A 20527-nucleotide genomic window follows, 5' to 3' on the forward strand; every position below is an offset into this window, starting at 1 on the left:
CTGCCTTTTGTTAAAGCAATAATGGTACGAGTCTTACGCGAGTCGAGCAGTGAGTTAGCAGAACACGTGTTTTAAAAACTTGTGGAACATCGAGCAAAAAGACAGCATTTCCTATGTGGAATTCTTACAGACTTTACAGTGTAACAAAACTTTAGGTTTGTATAACATTTCGATTAAAATATATTTTACAGCTGTCTAATAATGCCACCTTAAAAAAAAAAAAAAAAAAGTTGTTTCAAACGAATGAATAGAGGAATTCGTTAATTAAAACCAGTTCTTGGTTCCCTTTATGTTCCTATTAAAATGTAAATAATCCACAGTTATATGAAAGGGATCTTTGAGTTATTTTTACAGAGACACAAAAACAAAACAATTGGACTCCATTGGAATTGTCTTGTAAAGAAGGACGAGTGGTACCAGATCCCTTTATCCTGCGCCTACTCGTAAAATTACTGCTTTTCTTTTGATGGGTGTTCGACGGATGAAAGACAATAGGTGTGCAAGCTTGCTAATTGCTTTTGAGTTGCTTAAGCTGTTGCTTCGGGTTTTTACAGACCAGCTCCAACAAAACGATGACCCCATCCTCCTCCGCCCTCGTCATTGCTAGGGCAATCTGGGGCACAGTGCTTCCACAACATGGACACAATTTACCGGTCAAGCGCTCTATTGTGGTCCGCACAATGCGTACACTCTGCCTTGGCCCTTCTCCCGTTGCAGGCGGGTCAGTCTGTGAATAGACCACCGTTTCTCTTCTGGAACACTTCAATTAAGTGGACACTTTCTCTGATTCGGCCTGCTGCAGCCTGGACAAACAGAAAAGTGCATTCTAAGGCTTTTTTTTGGGGGGGGGGGCTGGCTCTTAAGGGAGCGTGGGAAGTGAAGGGCCTAGGGTTAGGGTACGTGTTTTTGATACAGGCTTGTCTGACTCTATCAACAACACCAAGGGAAGGACTCCACAATATGGTGTAAATACATGTTGGTATTATTGTTTTGAATGCATTTTTTTCATCAACTCACTTTATTCATTGTGTATTTTATTAATTGCTTGCCCATATCCTGCTATTTGAATTCATAGTGTCCTGTAAAACTACATTGAATTTAGTGTGTAATAAATGAAACACAGCATTGTTGTTTTCATACTGTATATTTGTCCATTATTTATCGGAACATGGAGAACAGAATCAGTATTTTTTGGTTTATACAGGCAAATGTTCATAATGTTCTAATCTATACTATATCCAAGATGCTGGGAGTACCAAATAACATCATGTGGTTCCCTAGGAAACCTTCTTTTGTGTAGGTTTTATAATACACCATCCCTATACACTCTAATGGAGGGTTTTATGTAATGGCTCCAATATGAAATATAACCCTGGTAAATCGAACACTCTATAGAGCACTTTTCATTGCAAGTGATTCTTATGAATTATGAGGGGTCACACAACTAACTTTGATTTATGTTCATCTAGCAACCCCTATGCCACTCTTCTGAGTGCAGCTTGTGGTGCTCCAATTAAACACACACAAAACAATGCTCAGGCAAATGTGACAAAAAACAAATCAGCAAAACCCTAAAGTGCAATCACATTGTAGAATTGGAAGGCAGAGGTTGGTTTGAGTCTATTCTACTGGTGCACTTACCCCAGGTGCTGAGGGATGGTTACACCGTCACACCACCAACCCAAGGAGAAGCAGCCCTAGACTGCTCCCTGCCAGGGGCCAGCTTCTGCACACCCACTCTTCTGTAACAACAATGGTGCACAAGGGTCCACTTTTACTTTGAGGTGTGGAACACTACGGGGGTCTTAAATACAAGAAATGTAACCAACACCAATAGGGATAATGCATTGAAACTCTTTGCATTTTAGACATATTGCACTGGTCACAATCCCCCAATAATACCAAGATTAAGAGACAGGCTTTGCTGCTTTGCCTCTCATTACAATACTGCACCCAGAATCTGATCATCACTCCCAATAATGCTGTCCTTGTTATATGATGCAACAGTGATGGAAAAATGTTTTAGTGGAATAAAATTGTGACGCATATTTATCATGTCTTGTCCTTACTAGATTATAATACAATTTCAGATAAATCCTTTTTTTTTTTAATAAATATCATTGATCAATTAATTTATATTAAGCCAACATGGATCCTTTCATTCGAGCTTGACACCCCTCTAATAGTTGCCAAGGCGATGACCTCGGTAAAGCAGCCATGTTTAATTAGCACGGAGGAGTGTGTCAGTATGACTGCACTGCAGTACATTAATACACAATGCTGTGTGTCACGAACCAGCATTGCTGCTTCCTACGCAGTCGAATCTTCCTCAGCATTCTTTTTTTCATTTAAAGGGGCAGGGGAACAGTTATCATTCAGTGCTGTTTGCATGATGCATTAAAAAAGGATCGTCGCACAGAAACTGTTTATTTAAGGAGAAAGCTATAATGAGCGAGCAACACACTTTCCTCATGTCAATGTTTCTCTCGCTACTCGATACAACCGGTTCGTAAACAACTCACAATTCCAATTCTTCACATGGTGGTTTATTATGGTTCTGGTTATTAATAGCAGTATTTTAATGTGTAACATATGTAACATGGTCCATTAGTCCCAGTATCTTATGGAAATAACTAAAATAGAACAGTCCTATCTTTAAACATGCACCGTTTCACACATATTTAGAATTATTTGCATCTGGAAATCTAGTAGTTAAACCTACACTTCGGAAAAAAGACGCAAGTGGCCTGCACGATATAAACCTGCCCTTTGAAACATGTATTATCTGAGAACCGCGGCTGGCCTGCATTAACCCGTGATAAACACATGCGTGTGCAGAGAGGACACATCCCGTTAGGATTCTGGGCTTCGCTGTACCTTTACCAGGGCCCCGCCCAGCGGCTATCCTGAGTGGACGGTAAAGACACGCCCACTGTAGAGAGGATGAGATCTTCGTTGGCATGTTGTATATTTGTACAGGTTTGGTCGTACATGGCTTTCGTTGCTGTAATTTCAATGTTTTATACGCCTGGTTGTTGTGTTTGCTTTTGTATCCCGATGCCCCTGCTTTCTTCCATCATGGCAACCCGATAGAAACTGGATATATCACGCATTGCACAGGCTACTGTGAGCGTCACCTATATCAAAAAGTAAACTGAAGGTGCAATACACTGGAAACAAAACACGCATGATATAAAAAACGCCCCAAAGGGTGGAGAAACAAGATGAAAAATACATGATGTTAACCTTTAACTAAAACACAGAGAAATCGAATTAAATACAGCACACTTCGACGAGACACTCTTTTAATTATACTGGAATTGGTGGTGATTACTGATGCAAGTCAAAGAAGGTCATACACGACAGGATTTAATGTATACCTTCTTGCAATTAGGAGGTTACGCATTGGTATTGTATAGTGTGTTCTTTCAATGAAGTTCCATGATAAAATGTCATTTAAAACGCTTCTCTGAAATGCACTTGATTTCAAAAACAATGCAAAGAAAATGAACCTAGCACTACTACTACTACAACAACTAATAATAAGAATAAGAATAAGAATAATTACATTTTTCCCTCCATTTTTTAAATTTTTTCTTAAAAAAAGTATGATCTAAGAGTAAACTTTTTAAAAATTAATTTCTAATAGTAACACGATTCGTTTTCAGTGTAGACGCAGTGAAATATTACATACTATTATATACCATTCACACAGGAAATAGTAATCCAATCTTTCTATTTTTATCTTTATAGGCTTCTTTTTATAGTCTCTTATAGTTCCTTAGAGTGTACAGTTCCACTCGCTTTTTATAACAACACATTCTTTCATAGTAATCAAGGTATAATGGAGAACTACAACATTGCGTATGTATGTAGAGCAGCAGATTGAAGTTACACACAACCAAACTGTAAATAGCAGAGAAACATGAATCGAGGCTTCTGACTGAGAGCTGTCCCAGGTGCTGAAAATCTTCAGGTACTGTAAAGTGTTGGTAGGGTACCGATATCGTACAATTATCGTACATTACAGGTAAATTGCACATTGTCCTGCAAGAACTATACAAACCCCACAATATAATGAAAATATTTACAAACTTGACCCACCATCATATTAATGATATGTCACACACACAAGTGTATCGCCTATTCAACGCTTTTAATATCTATTTCTTGCATTGAATTTATCGTTACTACTGCAGATCACCACTATTTTACAGCTTATTTTTTGTGTTTAAATGACAGCCTGTCAGTAATAGCTGTGTTGTTTTATTATGCAATATCTATACGATTGCATGTCGAAATGATAGCGTGATTTTGTCCTTAACTCTTCTGTTTTTGTTTTATAACGGCGCTTCACTTTGTCCTCTAGGTTTGAAAGGTGATTTGAACCCAAAAACACGCATTTAGCTGATATATACCTAACAAAATTCTCATTAACTATTTCTTTACAGCTGTCGTCTTGAAGCAGGTTTGGTGGTAGAGAAAATAAACATCGACTTTCTTATTGCCAACAAAAATTGGATGCTCGTCAAACTGATCTTCCGTCATTGTTTCATTGCCAGAATATTGAGTGGTTTGTAAGGATTTTACCTCCAAATAATTGACATGCTTCGAGCTCAGAACACCCCCACAGCCCTGTCCTTGCTTTGTGTGTATAGCCTAGAGAGAGCTAAGAGCATTGGCACTCACAGGCACTTCGTTTAGATGTATTTTACTTCTACTGCATGTATTTATATACAAATACATTTTAATGAACTGTTTAAAATGTTAAATACTATTATATATGATTCATATAGGACATAGCTAAGATAACTGCATTTTAATATACCATATAAACATTCGCACAACCATAGTGTTTGTTAGTAAATGATCCAGATATATACTTTTAGAACAAATCTTCAGAAATAGTACTAGATTTCTCATATATATAATATATATATATATATATATATATATATATATATATCATATGATATATATATATATATATATATATATATAATATTCTGCACCTGCCTCGGAGCTGTATTTATTTTTACCGTGTACTGAATAGTGTACTTATTCAGCTGTATCCTTTCAACAATAGATTTGTCGTGTAAAAAGTGGAACATAAACGTATACAAAAAAAAAAAAAGCCCAACAGGAAAACAATTAAATTTTGAAGGAGGAGTCTGATTGGCAACTTCTGAATAAACAGCAATCTTTTGTTTCTCAAATTACAATATCGCAACGACTCTCCTTGCCTGTACCGGCTGCCCTGGCAGAATTCAGCACTAGCGGCCGTGGACAGCGCCTCTTATTCGCTTTCCCTAAATCGTTAGGGGCACATCTATAATGAAAAAGGCATTGTTCAATTATAGGGGTTTTCCAGCTTATCATTGATTCCAGTTAGTTTTGCTTATATACCCCGATATATTTAAACCATTATATTCTTCAGCAGACTTCACCTGTTCTTATATCAGTTCCAGTGTGTTTTATGGCGCATACACTATGGTAAATAGGGTTTCGTGTTGTCTTTATTTTGTGACTGTTATGTTAAAGCTGTATGATTTTAAACGTGCAGCGTCCTTTTTTGGGAGTAGCACGTCTTAAATGTATATGCTTTGTACATTGTTGAATGTTGGATGTACACGATTTTGCAACACAACACAACATAAGACGCTATTCTAAAAAGAAAGCGTCTACCATTATTCATTTGATCCGCGTTTAATTTCGTTAGTTCTTGTTTGCTTCACCTGAATGGTTGTGACTCCAGGACCAATCCTGTTCAGGTATTTCGTACCGCAATGCCTTTATTGGAATTGATATGATCACCTAACAGGTGCTTCGCGAATGTATTAGAATGTAAATTCATTGCAAATGATGCAAATGCAATTTTTCTGACCCTCACCTTTAAAAAAAAAAAAAAAAAAAAAAAAAAAAAAAATCAAAATCAATGTCGTTCATATTAATGCAAATTTTAATTGACTTAGCACCAAATAATAATAATAATAATAATAATAATAATATAATAATAATAATAATAATAATTAGCTGGATTTTTTTTACCCAGTTTAAACGCGCTATATCAAACTTCTGTAGTAGATAACAAAATATTGTACAGTACATCCAGTGAATTTGTTTGTTCACAGTAGATCAGCCACCCACGCACAATGCTGAAAAACCCCATCATTTGCTGACCAACTTGTTCGGTAATACCTGCCATGTTAGAGAAACGCGACTGTTAAATCGTTTGAAAAACACAGTATATTACAAGTCATGAAAACTAATCAAACAATTTCAATCTAATCAAACAATTAAGGGCTGTAATTGTACAAGTGCTGTTTTCTTGGCGTTGCAAAAGAAATGATCAATTTTCAGCATTTTGCTAAATAGTTTATTGGTTATACTGTAACTATGCAAAAGAGACAGGGAATTGTGTATTAAGACGAAATATTAAAACAGGCAAACGGAGGATTCCTATTTTTAAACACAGCAGTGAACAGAGTTATACACACTATGGAACAGCAGGCTCTTAAAAGAATAGGGATATCTTTTTTAGATTGTGGATTTGGATAAATCAAATTCAATCACAGTGATTTACAAACATTAGAATCTGAAGCAAACTAACCTTTTAATAATCTACTTCACCTGCAACCTGTGGTACATCGGCGTTATATATGGATCACAAACATGTTTAACATTATAAATTGCAAATAGTGTAACCCTATCCCATGGTCATGTTAAAGCCTGGTTACACTCTTCAGACCAGAACAGCCTCACCCAAAAAAAGAGAAATGCGTTTTTGGCAGAAAGTCTTCGGAACTTCTGCAGCTATAGCGTTTAATGGAGTTACATTCATTGGTTTTATAAAATGCATTTCTTTCAAAATGTATTTATTTTTCCTTGCAGAAAAAGCAATTGCAAAGTAGATATACTAATGTTTATTTGATCGAATGCCTTTATTATTTATGCATTAACTACATTTAAAATACTGTAATATAAAATAATAATAATAATAATAATAATAATAATAATAATAATAATAATAATAATAATAATAATAATAATCCGATTTCCACGTGCTTTCCGTTACACATTTAATGGATCGATATAATTGCAGTTAAAATCCAGTTCACGGGTTTTTAATGAGTTTTCTTTATGAAAGATATTGCAACAATATCTGTTCATACTAAGAAGTTATCACAAACCAATAAGTAAAGGTGTTCATGAGACTATATACCACGTGTCTAATGTTTATGGAGTATAGGGTGTTACTAATTTGCAAGTTCGGGTTATTATTATTATTATTATTATTATTATTATTATTATTATTATTATTATTATTATTATTATTATTATTATTATTATGTAAAATGTACTACATTTATCCAGATTGTTGATAAAGTATGCAATGCAATATTTCGTTTCACAACAGACTAAATCTGTAAACGGTTCATAGATTTAAAAATCTACTAATTTTAACAAAACATAATGTTTACTATTATATTTCAGTCTAGAGGTTCTCTTTTAATGTAAATAATCTACCAATTAAAATCTTGGTACTGTCTGGTCCTCTTAATTGCGTCACATTTGTATATAATCCAGGTTAATTAAATAAGGTTATTCAGAAATTGTGTCATTGTGTTTTCCAGAGGTGTACAGTTATAACACACACTTATAATTCGACAGTTAAGAGTCGTATTTAAAGAAGATCCAAAAACAGGAAAACTGAAAGTTATTTCTTATATTTTACACCCCACTTTTTAAATCATATTTTCTCAAAAGGGCCTTGCGTTCGGATTGAGATAAACATTCAAAAGATATCTAAAAAATAGAAAAAATAATAATAATAAAATACGTATAATTGCATCTAAATGATAGATTTGCTTATATTTTATATAGAAGGTGTATATTACAGTGTCGTTAACGTATGGAAAACTTGAAACGTTGACTTGCAACTCAGTTTAAGTTCGCATGGTTTCTTCTGAAAAGAACACCATGCTATTGTGATGCGTGCAATTTCAAAAAGTCCTGTGACAGTTTTTTTTAATGCACGTCACGTTTTGTTAGATTATTCTAAATAAATAAATAAATACATATTTGAATATTCATAAAAATATGATATTCAAAAAAGTTCTATCCGTTAAAGTTTAGGCAATTTCAAAAGTTTTCGTGGTTATTATATCATGATGAGATGATAATTAATACTATTACTATATTATTATTATTATTATAATATTTATCCAGGTTATATGCTAACAGCGCAACAATAACCTGTCACGACGAAATTACGACGACGGACTAAAGATATAGAAGTTCCTGTGAGTACTTATTTCAGAAGGACCCTCATGAATAAAGTCGGATACTGGGGACCTGAAACCAGGACACTTGCCTATGACGAGATGATAATAATATATATATATATATATATATATATATATATATATATATATATATATATATATATATATATATATATATGGGAATGTGTTGGCTCGATCGATTTTGTTATGCATGATGGTCTAAAAGGTCCCTGTTAAAATGAAATTGCACTCGTCCTGTAGCATGATTTTTCTTGATAACGTCCCATTCAATCAACTGATTCTAGTCAGATCGGCTGAGCATTGCATGTTCATAAGATGTTCATAAGATCTAAACTTTAGATGAGTTCTAGGGTTAGTTCTTAGTTTTGTAGTTGTTACTTGTGAAAAGTAATGCCATAGCCTATATCAGTCACGGGCAACTGTAGTTAGAATCAGACAAAAATGAACAACCCAGTGGTTCTATTGGATCGACCTCAAGGATGGCGGGTCCAGTAGCCGTCATGGTTTCTGTCACGGTTTCTGTCACGGTTTCTGTCAGTACCTCTAACAGTGCGTGTGAGTCTCTTTGGAGAACGTTGAAATGCAAGGTTTGATCCAGTTGTAATGTTTAAACTGCGGTGTTATTTAGATAAACTGAATAGACCCCAATATTATACAAATCACACTGGAGAAAACACCAAAACAGCATCCCTTAAAGCAAAACTGAAGGAGGGTGCATGGCTTTTTAAAGCAGGAAAATTTGGCTGCAAACATCAAGTCAATTGCCTCCTTAAAGTACTGCGCGCTGCTCAACTAGTGGGACTGGGTGGCAGAACATCTGATATAAGAAGTTTTCATAGGAGGAAATGGATGCTTTGCAAAGTTAAGAAGATCCCCGACACGCATGTCTCCGCTGTTTGAACAGCAGCACTGGGGCCCGGTAATTGAGATAAGTACGGTTACGTTGATAACGATGACGAGGGTAAGTGATTCTGGAGTACCCGGATCACACGACGCTGTCACTTCAGTATCACAGCTCGTCCTAAACAACAGGGCAGGAGACTCGGCACGAGAGGCCCAGGAAGTGCAGTCAAGCACGAGGAGCATATTAAATTTAGGACATGCGCGGCGCATTATTTCAATTAGTAAGCAATCAATGCACTTTAAAGAGTATACCGGTTTAATTGTAGATTATGGTTTTATATACACTCAAAGAATTAGCCGAAGCGCTTCCCCATAATGACATGAAATGGGTTCTGGGCATAATTTGAAATCGAATAAGCCGGTTTCCCATTATGCAATACGTGCAATTATATATATATATCTATATTATATATATATATATATATATATATATATATATATATATATATATATATATATATATATATATATATATATATATATATATATTATATATAATATTATAATTTATTGTAGTTTGTGGTTTTATTATTTGTACACCTGCAGCGGTGCTGCAATTGCTTATTTGGAATCGGATGGCGTGCAGGGGGAAAGGCAGCGTGGTGCATGTTACCCCTCACGAGAACATATAATATTCAGCACGAGCTACAGCAGCGCTCTGCTGTCTGCCGGCCTTGCAGCCCCGCTGCTCAGGTATGTCTTACTTATAGACTCACACGTTCAACCGCGATGACATAACCGTCGACACGTCGAAGGAACGGGTCGGTTGAGCACAGGGGAGGGCCAGTGCCATTGCTGTGCTTTGTGAGAGCAGTTGGCTGGTGTTTCTGAAATTCGAAAGCATGGTATTTATAAATCGTGTTTACTGTAACAGTTGTCGGTGTTTTGTATGGTCATCTGGCCTGGGACTTCTATAATTCCAGGTGCAGAAACAAGATGTTAAATACAGCGGACAGGCAATGCTTCTATAGCTCCGATTTGCAAGGAATAGGTGCAATATAAACAACAAAGAAAACCTGAAATTCAGTCTCGGTATAGAGCATATATAAAGTCACACATTATTATTATTATTATTATTATTATTATTATTTATTATTATTATTATTATTATTATTATTATTATTATTATTATGGTTGCAAAACGTGCAGTCTATACAATATACCAGAACGCTGAGAAGTGTGTCTCCTCCACCGTTACATAATCAATAATGACTAGAATGTAGAGCTATATCTATGTAGTTTATATCTGTTTATATCATCACAACAGACAGACTGTATAGAGTTTTCATTTAGGGAATACACCGTTACAAAATTGTGCAAAAACAGATTCTGGGAAAGTGCTTGCCTGGGTCTTTGTGTTCAATTCAGATAAACGTGCAGACATGTCCCCTTCATTAGACACCGTAACACAAACAGTGTGCAAAATCCTTTATCCTTCATCCTGTGCTCATTTAACCCACCTTGTTTACACTGTATGAGCAAAAGGATAGGATTAAAAATCCAGTGTGCTAGTAAGACCTAATCAACAGATTCGTGCAACACTGTGATCATGGCTGCCTGGGTTCCCCGCATGGTGAGTGAGGTATACGTGATATTCAAAATGCCACGCACATTGCATTTGTTTATATTAAAAACTCAGGACTGGAAGAGAATCACGTCTAATATACCTCCACTTTACATCCCTTGCAAAACACCCCCCGCCTTTGAGTCCCTAGTTCTGCGCTTCTGCGTCAAACAAATGCATTCTGTTATTGACAGGACGCGTTAGCGAATCACACCGCCAGGAAAACCATCCTTATCTCCTCCATTTTGCACAAGCTTTTATTTAAAACAAACACACACACACACACACACACACACACACACACACACACACACACACACACACACCTGAAACACATTTTCTCCTCTTCTTGCAATGAAGAGTATAGGACGGATATAGATTTAGTAGCATCGGTTCATTCATTTGTGAATATCATTTAGTCTCACTTTTTCAACAACAAAAAACAATCTATCTCCCTCTTTGGCTGCTGTCTGTCATTCCTCTCCGTCCACCCCTCTTCCTTTCTCTGCTGTTTTCCCTTTACCTCCCTCACTCCATCTCCCTCTCTCTCTCTCTCTCTCTCTCTCTCTCACTCACTACAATACATGTTGCATCTCCACTAGCGAGACCTTTTCTCTTTTTAGAATTACATAACCTCTCTACCCGGGGATGAAAAGTACTCCTAAGCCGCAATTAACTAATTCTCGTCAGTTTCCCATCCCATCCGCTCCTCGACTCATTGGGACAGCTGGCAACAAGTGACACATCTCTCCTAAAGATGGTTCTAGCGCCTTCTACTACACACAGAATCTGCTTTCCCTTCCTTTTACTGTAACCATGCAGTTCTATAAAGAATCATATTTATAATTTTGACACATGCTTTAAGTGTTGTCTTTTTTAAACAGTAAATACCCATCCGTGTTAACCCCGAGTCTGTGACGTTTCCTGTGTAAAACAAATGTCTTTTCCCCAAGTACCTCAATGACTGCTAACACGCTGCCCATGACGCATTTCATAGAACCATAGCACATTCACAAGTGAGGCTCCTTTCGGAGTTTGTGTGTTGTAACACCGGCAGTGTTATGTAAGACTAAAGTGGGTTGATGGTTTTTGTACTTAAGTCTGCCAATTATAAAACAGACATATGGTAATTGCAATTAAAATAATACAAAAAACGCACTTAGTTATGTCGTATGCTCTCTCTCTCTCTCTCTCTCTCTCTCTCTCTCTCTCTCTCTCTCTCTTTCTTTAAATATTTTCATAATGCAATGAGTTTTTTGGGGTAATTTTTCTTGGTGTATCTAAAGTTTAATTCTATAAAGATTTTTTTCTTATTAAACAAATAACCAAACAGGTGTTTTACTGAAACTTGGAAACGAGGCTTTGAATTTGAAATAATGCAACACAACAAAACACATTTCACAGCACTCCTTCCGCGTCGTATTTAAACAGTTCTGTTTTGCAGAAGAGAAGTTGACAGCACACCTGTTAGACTGAGAGATCTGTTTCTACACATCCCCTCTCTGAAGTCTGATCAGTAATAATGAATGTACAGTCTTCGTCCCACGAGGCTTGAATGGAGCCTGTTTGCTCTGTGTGAGTCTAGCAGAGGCGCTTACCTGATCAATCTAATCTCAGCTCTCTTTTGTGCTGCCTTTTGAACACAATAATCTACTTCGAGTGCTCTTAATCGCCGCTCTGGTGAGCATTGGCCATTTGTAAATTTCGCCTTTTCCCCCATTGTGGTAGCGTGCTTGTCAAATAGGACACTGATAACCCTACGAAAAGGTGTTAGTGTGCGTGTATGGGATTAATTCATTCTTCTTATGTTACTATACGAAATACAATATGGTTCTGTGTTAAATACAAACTTATTTTATGTAGGTACACAATATTCTGTACTTATTTCCTATATTCTTTATTCAATCATCAGAAATATATATTGTAAGGAATACAACTCACTGATATTTGGAAACCAATTAGAATATCAAGTATCTAATTTCTGAGTCCTAAAAGTTCTATAGAACCCAAGGGAGTTATTCTTTTTAAAGTGTTGATATTGCTGTGTACAGTTATATTTATTATCGCAACATAATACTGGATGATATGAACTATTTGCCTACATGTTAAAGGTAATTTATTATGCAGGTGATTTGTATTTATTGATTTATTATTATATTATTATTATTATTATTATTATTATTATTATTATTATTTATTATTATTATAAAGCAATCGCTTATGCAGGTGTGCTTCACTTAATTAATTCTCAGTAACTGTCATACAACATCAAGAACCATCTTTCCCATTTTTTCTGTTTTATACACAGTTCATGAGGAGATGGTACATGTCTATTACTCGTCTATTTAGACAGTAAGCAGATGCTGTTTTGCAAATTGCAATTGGATATTGTAAAATTTTAAAAAGTTAAGATCAATTGTGATCTCGTTTTCTCTCCCATTGCCTACCATTTTCATTATTTGCACTCTGTTCCTTTGTTAACTTCTGTCCCTTTGAGTTCAAAGCAGCGGTCCTAAATGAAGGGCTGCAATGTTAATGAAGCCCGTTGAGTAGTGACGATTAAAAAGGATGCTTTATGGATGCCATCTGAAAACGTGAGCTAATTCGAGTGGGGTACTAGTGTTCAATGCGTATGTTTACAACGACGCTCAGCAAGCCACAATGAGAAGCTCTTTTTATGAAGCGGGTGATAAAAAGTGGTATTTATGCTCACGTTTCAAATAGTCTTGTAGTTTTAATAACGTGTATCACTGACATAATGTCCTATTTTTTAATGGAGAATGGTGGTACACTTGTCCTACATTTTTATATTACTCAAAGGGAGCATGCACAGTGGGATAACAAGACTACTGGCGTTACAGTGGTGAAGCCGCTTTATAAACCTCTGCTCTTTTCATTTTATATATATATATATATATATATATATATATATATATATATATATATATATATATATATATATATATATATATATATATATGTGCATGCCTTGAACACAGCTGATTTACAAAACAGCTATATGTGCTAAATATACAGTAGGCCCTACACAGCCTAAACATCGTGTTGAGCTATTTTGCTTTGCAATGGTTAAAATGTAACAGTAGGTTTTTTTAATCCATTTATTTTACTATACCTTATGCCCGAAGAATTTTTTTTATTTTAACTTTAATTTAACCATTTCAGTATAGCCGCAGCTCAAATAAACTGCAATAAATATCGAGCACTTCAGACTGCACACAGGTTTGATGTAAACCTCCCTAAAATCTGATCGAATTACAAAGGTACAGCAATAGTGCCTGGGTCCTTTTTCCTGTAGCCAACTCTGGTCTCGGAATTTACTGCAGTGTCCCCTAAAAAACAAACAATCACACAAACAAACAAACAACCCCCTTTTAAAAATCATGTTGCTATTGTCTAAAATGATGGCTTTCTAAATAAACCCGCGCTGACGCTTTATTTGCCAGTTTAAGATGTGCATTTAATATCTCTTGTCAATACGTAATACCATCTCTATCTGACTGCAAGTCATTTTTAACGGTGGCCCATGTTTGTAACAGTTAATCAAGGCGCACAGACTCAAGATGTATACTTAATTACAAACGTGCTCATCTGCGTTCGTTTAAAGAGCCAGTGTCCAATTTCTGCTAGATGGCAAAGGCTTTGCTGTGTCGCTTTATTGTATTTTAGAACTCGTAAAAGCATATAGTTTCTTAACGACATTTACTACTGTTAATAATAAACATGCATGCATACATACCTCTCTCTCACACACACACACACACACACACACACACACACACACACACACAGTGCAGAAAAGGATACGTTCATATGTCATAGCATATGTCATTTTATTCCAAAACTTTAATTGCGAGAATTAACTCCAATATTTAAATTGCTTTCTGAAATAAAAGTGGTGTGTATGCATGCATGCATGCAAGCAAGTAAGAAAGGAATTCAATGCATGTTTGGTATGGTGCATAGCAAGTCGATGAATAGTCATCCTTTTTGTTTTGTTTCGCCCAACTGAAAAGACTCAGTAGTTGGGAAAAGCGTTCTAATTATATAGAGGCACAGCTTATTTAAGAGATGAAAAGGGACTTGTCGTCTCATAGCAGCCCCTTAAGTTCACCAAATAAGGAGCTCTAATGATGGGGTGAGAAGAAGTGAATGCCTAAAACAAACTATAGAGGAGCTAAACTAAAGCAGCCAGGGGCTTCAGATATATTAAATTACCGTGATTAGGAATGGAGGCAAGGCTCAAGCCTGCAGGAAGGCTGGGGAGCCTGAAAGTGGTGCTATTCATTTCTGGGGAGAGGGATCAATAGGTCAGAGAAGTTCACAGGGCCTGTTTCTATTCTTATGCTAACATATAATACAGACTCCAATGCTTACTGGCCTGGAAGATATAAATGATTCTGCAATAATCCTGGCCCTCTGTTTGCCAGGAGAGTCCCTCTGTAGCTAATTGCAGCTGGCTGCTTTCATTCACGGAGCTACCATAATGATGGCTGTGAAATTCGGGCTCAGATTTTTCGTCTCTCTCCTTTCGCGCAGTACACTGTGAGATACACGATTGTGTTTTGATATCGGGGGTCGCTTTCAATGGTGTTCAATGATGCTCGTTTCTCTCTGCAAACCCTTGCTTTCATTCGCCTATGTAGGGGATTGATTGCAGTGGGGTTATATACAGTCGGCTGTATTGATTTCCAATCACACACACACACACACACACACACACACACACACACACACACACACACACATCCCTCCCCAATGTTCTGTTTAGTTAGGGTTTGCTTGTTTGACTTCAATCCACAATGAGATTTTCACTGCTTAGTTTAATGTTTTCAGTTTTTAGTTGAATGTTGACTAGCATATCTTCAGTTCTCTCCCTCCCTCCCTCCCCCTCTCTATTGCTTGTAGTTCCAAAAATCCTGCATTCTGCAAATAGATTAAGTTGTAATTGGTAACTGCCATTAGAGGGTCGTTTTATTATTCAGCCTCGAGCATGCAGAGTCATTTCGGGGTGTTTGCAAGTATGTGGACCCTGTCTGGTGCTCTCCACAATAGGCCCTATTCATCTCGCTTTGACAAGCAGAAAATCGGCCACAATAAATGAATTAAAATAAATGATCGTCCGACTCCACGTGACCGCACACCTGCAATCCGAAGTAGTAAAGACGCCTGTCGCTGCTTTCGACGCTGGCAACAATGGCGGTTTATTACAAACAGTTCATTTCGGCAGCGGTTTAAGGTTTTGCCATTGATCGCTGTAATTGCCACACCTGTATTTGATTCTGAACACGGCTATAACCTTGCATACATTCAAGACATCAATTGTATTATTATTTTTAACTGAAGTAGTTTATCAGCAATTACACTTCAACTGATTTTCCTATTTATAGCTTAAGGAGTATTAACCTATACAGTGATAAGTAACAGTAGCTGGAGTAATAATACGCAGACCCTATAGATAGATAGATAGATAGATAGAGACAGACACACACTAGTCTATCTCAATAGAACATGTACACATGTATCATTTCCAGGCCCAGTTTGGCCTGTGGTATTTCATGGGATCAGATGGGTGATCAGGAAACTTGTCAAACGTGTGTTCAGATAGCAAGCCTGCTGGTGTCGCCCTGTTTCAAAGCACTTTGCCGTTGGTCCGGCTTTAGAAATCTGGGAGACCGGAGACCACACTAGTGACCCCAACACACGGTCACACTGGAACAGGTACGGGAAACTAGAGGTCTAGGTCTGTGCAAGAACCTATTCTAGAAGTCGTAAGGTCGTGGTCTTTCGACCTCTCGATATGATCGTAAATCTCTGAGTACGAGTTCAGTCGCTATTTTCATAAAAGTACATGTGGGTGACTAAAAGTCTCTACAGTCTCTATATATATATATATATATATATATATATATATATATATATATATATATATATATATATATATATATATATATATATATATATCACAAACTACTCTGCATTCCTTTACAACATACCTTTAAACAAGTAAGAAATCACATACATTTCAGTAATACAAATGCTGTATTTCATTGTTTCATTCTATTGTTTTCCTCAAGACCCCCCTGTTTAGACTCTCTTGATCTGCACCTCCTGCTATGCACTGGACTTCCCTGATCTACGCTCCACATCACCGGATCCTCAGCTAATGCACGATCCTTACACTACTGCATTACTATTTATTATGTCATTTTTTAATCTAACTTTTTGTGATCCTAACTTGTTGCATTCTAGTCCATATTGTATTTTAATGGTATTATTTGCACTTACTGTAAACTACACTGTATTATATATTAAGCTTGCATTGTAACCTTCTATTGCCTTGTAACACCAACAAGTCGCCTTGGATAAAGGCGTCTGCCAAATAAATAAAATAAATAGGTGGGTGTACATTGGTTCCATAACATTTTGCAGCTGTACAAAGTGTGATAAAATACTACAGACTGCCTTGTTCATTCTGTCCAGCCACAACACGATCTAGACAATCCAGTCCAGTCCCCGTCCCCCCCATCATTCAGGGTGGTCGGTCATTTCAACCAACGCGTGTCTGCTCCCATCCCACCACTGTCGGTGCACAAGGTCATGACCTTCTCATTCCGTCTGCCTGATCTTCCACTTCAGAGTCACTCGCAGGGCGTTTCCTCCCCTCTTAAATTTCTGGACTGAAGGACGCGCGCAAACACCGACCATTTCCATACGGTGTGCAGCCGGCGTTCACCCTACGCATGCATGAACAGCGATGACCAACACTGAAACCACGATGACAAGAAGCTCACCCATCGTCCAACAGAATCACAACAAGATGTTCCCGCTTTCTTCTCCTAAAAGCCTATACTAGTGGAGGAAAAGGTCATTCTAACTACTCATCATTGATTGTGATGTCGCGTATTTGTTTTTAACTGTACTGTATTTCGGGCACTATAGCTGTTTCTTATTTCTTTGTTTCGTTTTTAATGTATCCAACCAGACAACATTGTTGTAAAATAAATATGAATTGAATTGAAATGGTTGTGTGAATTATTGCATATAGAAACCTGATTAGATGGGTGAGGCATGAAATAAATAAGTTTGGAATTTGAAATCGCTTTGAAATACTTGCTCTGAAATATAGTAATGCTCTTAATTTTATTATATAAATTAAAGCTGTTGCGGATAGCCGCTTTTTACGTTTTAACTGTGATGTTCTAGTTCAATTTCTATAGCTTATTGAATAAAGTGTACATCGTCTACTCCCGCTTTACCAGGACCATTGTAATGCTCTATAAGGTTATTATTTACTGCTCTCCAAAACCTACTTCCGCTGCACTTTACCTTGTAACCTGATCAGTATACTTATTGCGAAAGAGCATTTAAAAGTAAAGTTCAGCACACAGCTGACCTTAATGGTTTTGTTCATTTGTTTGTTTTTTAAACCACGGCTTAATAACTTGGAAACGAGTCCCTACCTGTTCTTATTTGTTATAATCAGGACTGGTGAAGAGGGGGATTCATAAACCTGGCGGTTATTACCGAGCGATTTAATTCGCAGATATGTAACCACAAATAAATAGTCCTATACAGCACGCATTGCTTCAATAGATAACCCATACTTTGCATTCAATAATAATGTTAGTGTTTACAACTTCGCCTATACTACTACTACGACCACTATTAATATTAATAGTACATCAACAAAGGACTGATTAGGGCCTATTACTTCAAAGTGCGTGCTGTCCGCGCGAGTGCAAGGTAAATGCGTACATGTTAGCTTCTCCTTCACATCGCCATCCTATCATAGCAGGCATGCCCTTTAAATAACACGCTTACACAACAAGACAAACAGCAGACAGCCACGGAACTTCAATGTAAACATCTGGCGTATAAAAACAAATGCAACCCCGTTTTCAATCAGCAATTGCCAGGTGAAGATAGAAGAAAGGCAATATTTCCGAGGACAGGAGAGAGGCGCCATACTTCTATCTGTAGAACACGGTTATTTTCTATGCGCGCAGATCCAGTTATTGTGGTGAGCCCCGTTGATAAAAGCACACCCTTTCTAATGTGCATTTGAGTGGATCTTTGTAAAACACAATTGACAATTGTTTACGCGTGTTATTATTAATACAATTAATGATTATTGTACGTATTGTTATCATGCCGATTGTGTTTCCTGGTGATGTGTATTTTATTAGGATTGGGGATAATATTGCTTCTGGAAACACATGGCCATGTTATTACAGGAGTGTACATTAAATAATAATTTGTAGGGTTTATGCAAACGACCCGGAACTGTAGTAACTGTCTCCCTCGTTTCATGTAGCGCGGTGCAGGCCATTAGAAAGCCCTGCACATACCGTAGGTAGTCTTTATTTGTCATGACAGTATTTCCTTACATCGTACATTACAAATGCATGAAAACCAACGCGTCCTTTTAACGCCTTCTGTACGCTGATTCAGATCATTGTGTTGTAGGTTGTCACTTTTCCAGTTTTCAAAAATGTACAAATATTCTGCCAGTCAAATTGGCATTGCAGAAAAACACAATAACACTACTTGCTGAGTCCTGTAGATGGTGCTGATCTGGAGTGAATGATTTTGTCATTAAGATTTGCTGCGCTGGGTATTGTGCGCAGTGAGGATTCACCTGCTCGCCTTGACAGATCTGAGCGCACTATATCATGGTGCATCTGATTGCGCCTGTATCTGCCTATATTATATCCAACGTATATTTAATGACACTACAATTTAGCAGGCTATGTATCGGGGCTATCATTCTAGTTTTCTTGTGTACAATTTAAACCATCTTTGCTTCATAAGGGATTGAACATAATGCTTTTTAATGATGTACAATTATAGACCTGTAATAAAGTGCATTCATGTACTCATAGCGTGCGTCTATGTCTGGATGTGAGAGCATATTATTCATGCATGTTGCAGTCTATTACTCTTTTTAGAAGCGACTCTTCTTAATAAATAGTATCCAATGCTTGGAAACGGTGTATTTGTTCTGTACGCTAAACGAGATGGGTTTTTATTAGAAGGTCGAGGGACTCTTAAACAGCCCGGAGGAGTAAAGCATCCAGTGGCTGTGATTGTGGAGCCTCGGGCTGCAACAAGTAGATTTCAATATGGCCGGACTGCTCTATTAGTTTCACCTGACTCTAAATTGCATAATAAGAAAACTCAGTTGTTGTTGTTTAGAATATCTCACAACTGCATGACGGGAACAACACAGGCAACGTTATTTGTCAAGCTTCCATAGTCAAAAAGTTACATTCCATCATCGTGATAAAAAAAAGAGCGGCCGAGGTGACGTGTGCACTGCTTTTCTCTTGCATATATTCAGTATTGCAGCTTGGGTGGTGTTTTTTCTAGTAAGATACCCTTTGGTTTTGGCTAAACTGTTTTTTTTATTGACTTGGTGCTTACAGCATCTCATATTAGCAAGGATAAATAAGCAAGACGCCCTCACCCATCGCACCTTGCTGGCTATTAGTTTAAGGAATATCTGCAAACGGGATTGGGTGGAATGAAAAGTAATTCATTTAAACCGGGAAATAATATGAATCACATTAAAAACACCAAACAGGCCATACGCAGCGCGTCATCTGTTTCTAATGCTATTTCACTAATGGGGCATTTTTGCCGCTAAATCAAAAATAACTTAATACAATACTGTTAAATATTTAGCCCTGGTAATGACTGGGTGACTATGTGGGATAACCCTAACACATGGGTG

General features: G+C 37.0%; 1 long non-coding RNA gene across 6 annotated transcripts in view; it reads right to left on the reverse strand.

The window, feature by feature from the left end:
- The window catches only part of LOC121294339, a 43345-nt gene that overhangs the window by 15642 nt on the left and 7176 nt on the right, over positions 1-20527 (reverse strand). For 4 of the 6 annotated variants that reach the window (XR_005946768.1, XR_005946769.1, XR_005946773.1 and 1 more), the window contains exon 2: positions 1642-1742. The exons of 1 other annotated variant lie outside the window; for it this stretch is intronic. This is a non-coding gene — a long non-coding RNA (uncharacterized LOC121294339). Of the gene's footprint in view, positions 1-651; positions 804-1641; positions 1743-20527 lie in introns of all 6 variants that reach the window. One more of the 6 variants, XR_005946772.1, reaches the window with a different exon arrangement.

This window comes from Polyodon spathula, chromosome 19 (assembly GCF_017654505.1).
Source record: "Polyodon spathula isolate WHYD16114869_AA chromosome 19, ASM1765450v1, whole genome shotgun sequence".
Lineage (NCBI taxonomy): Eukaryota > Metazoa > Chordata > Actinopteri > Acipenseriformes > Polyodontidae > Polyodon > Polyodon spathula.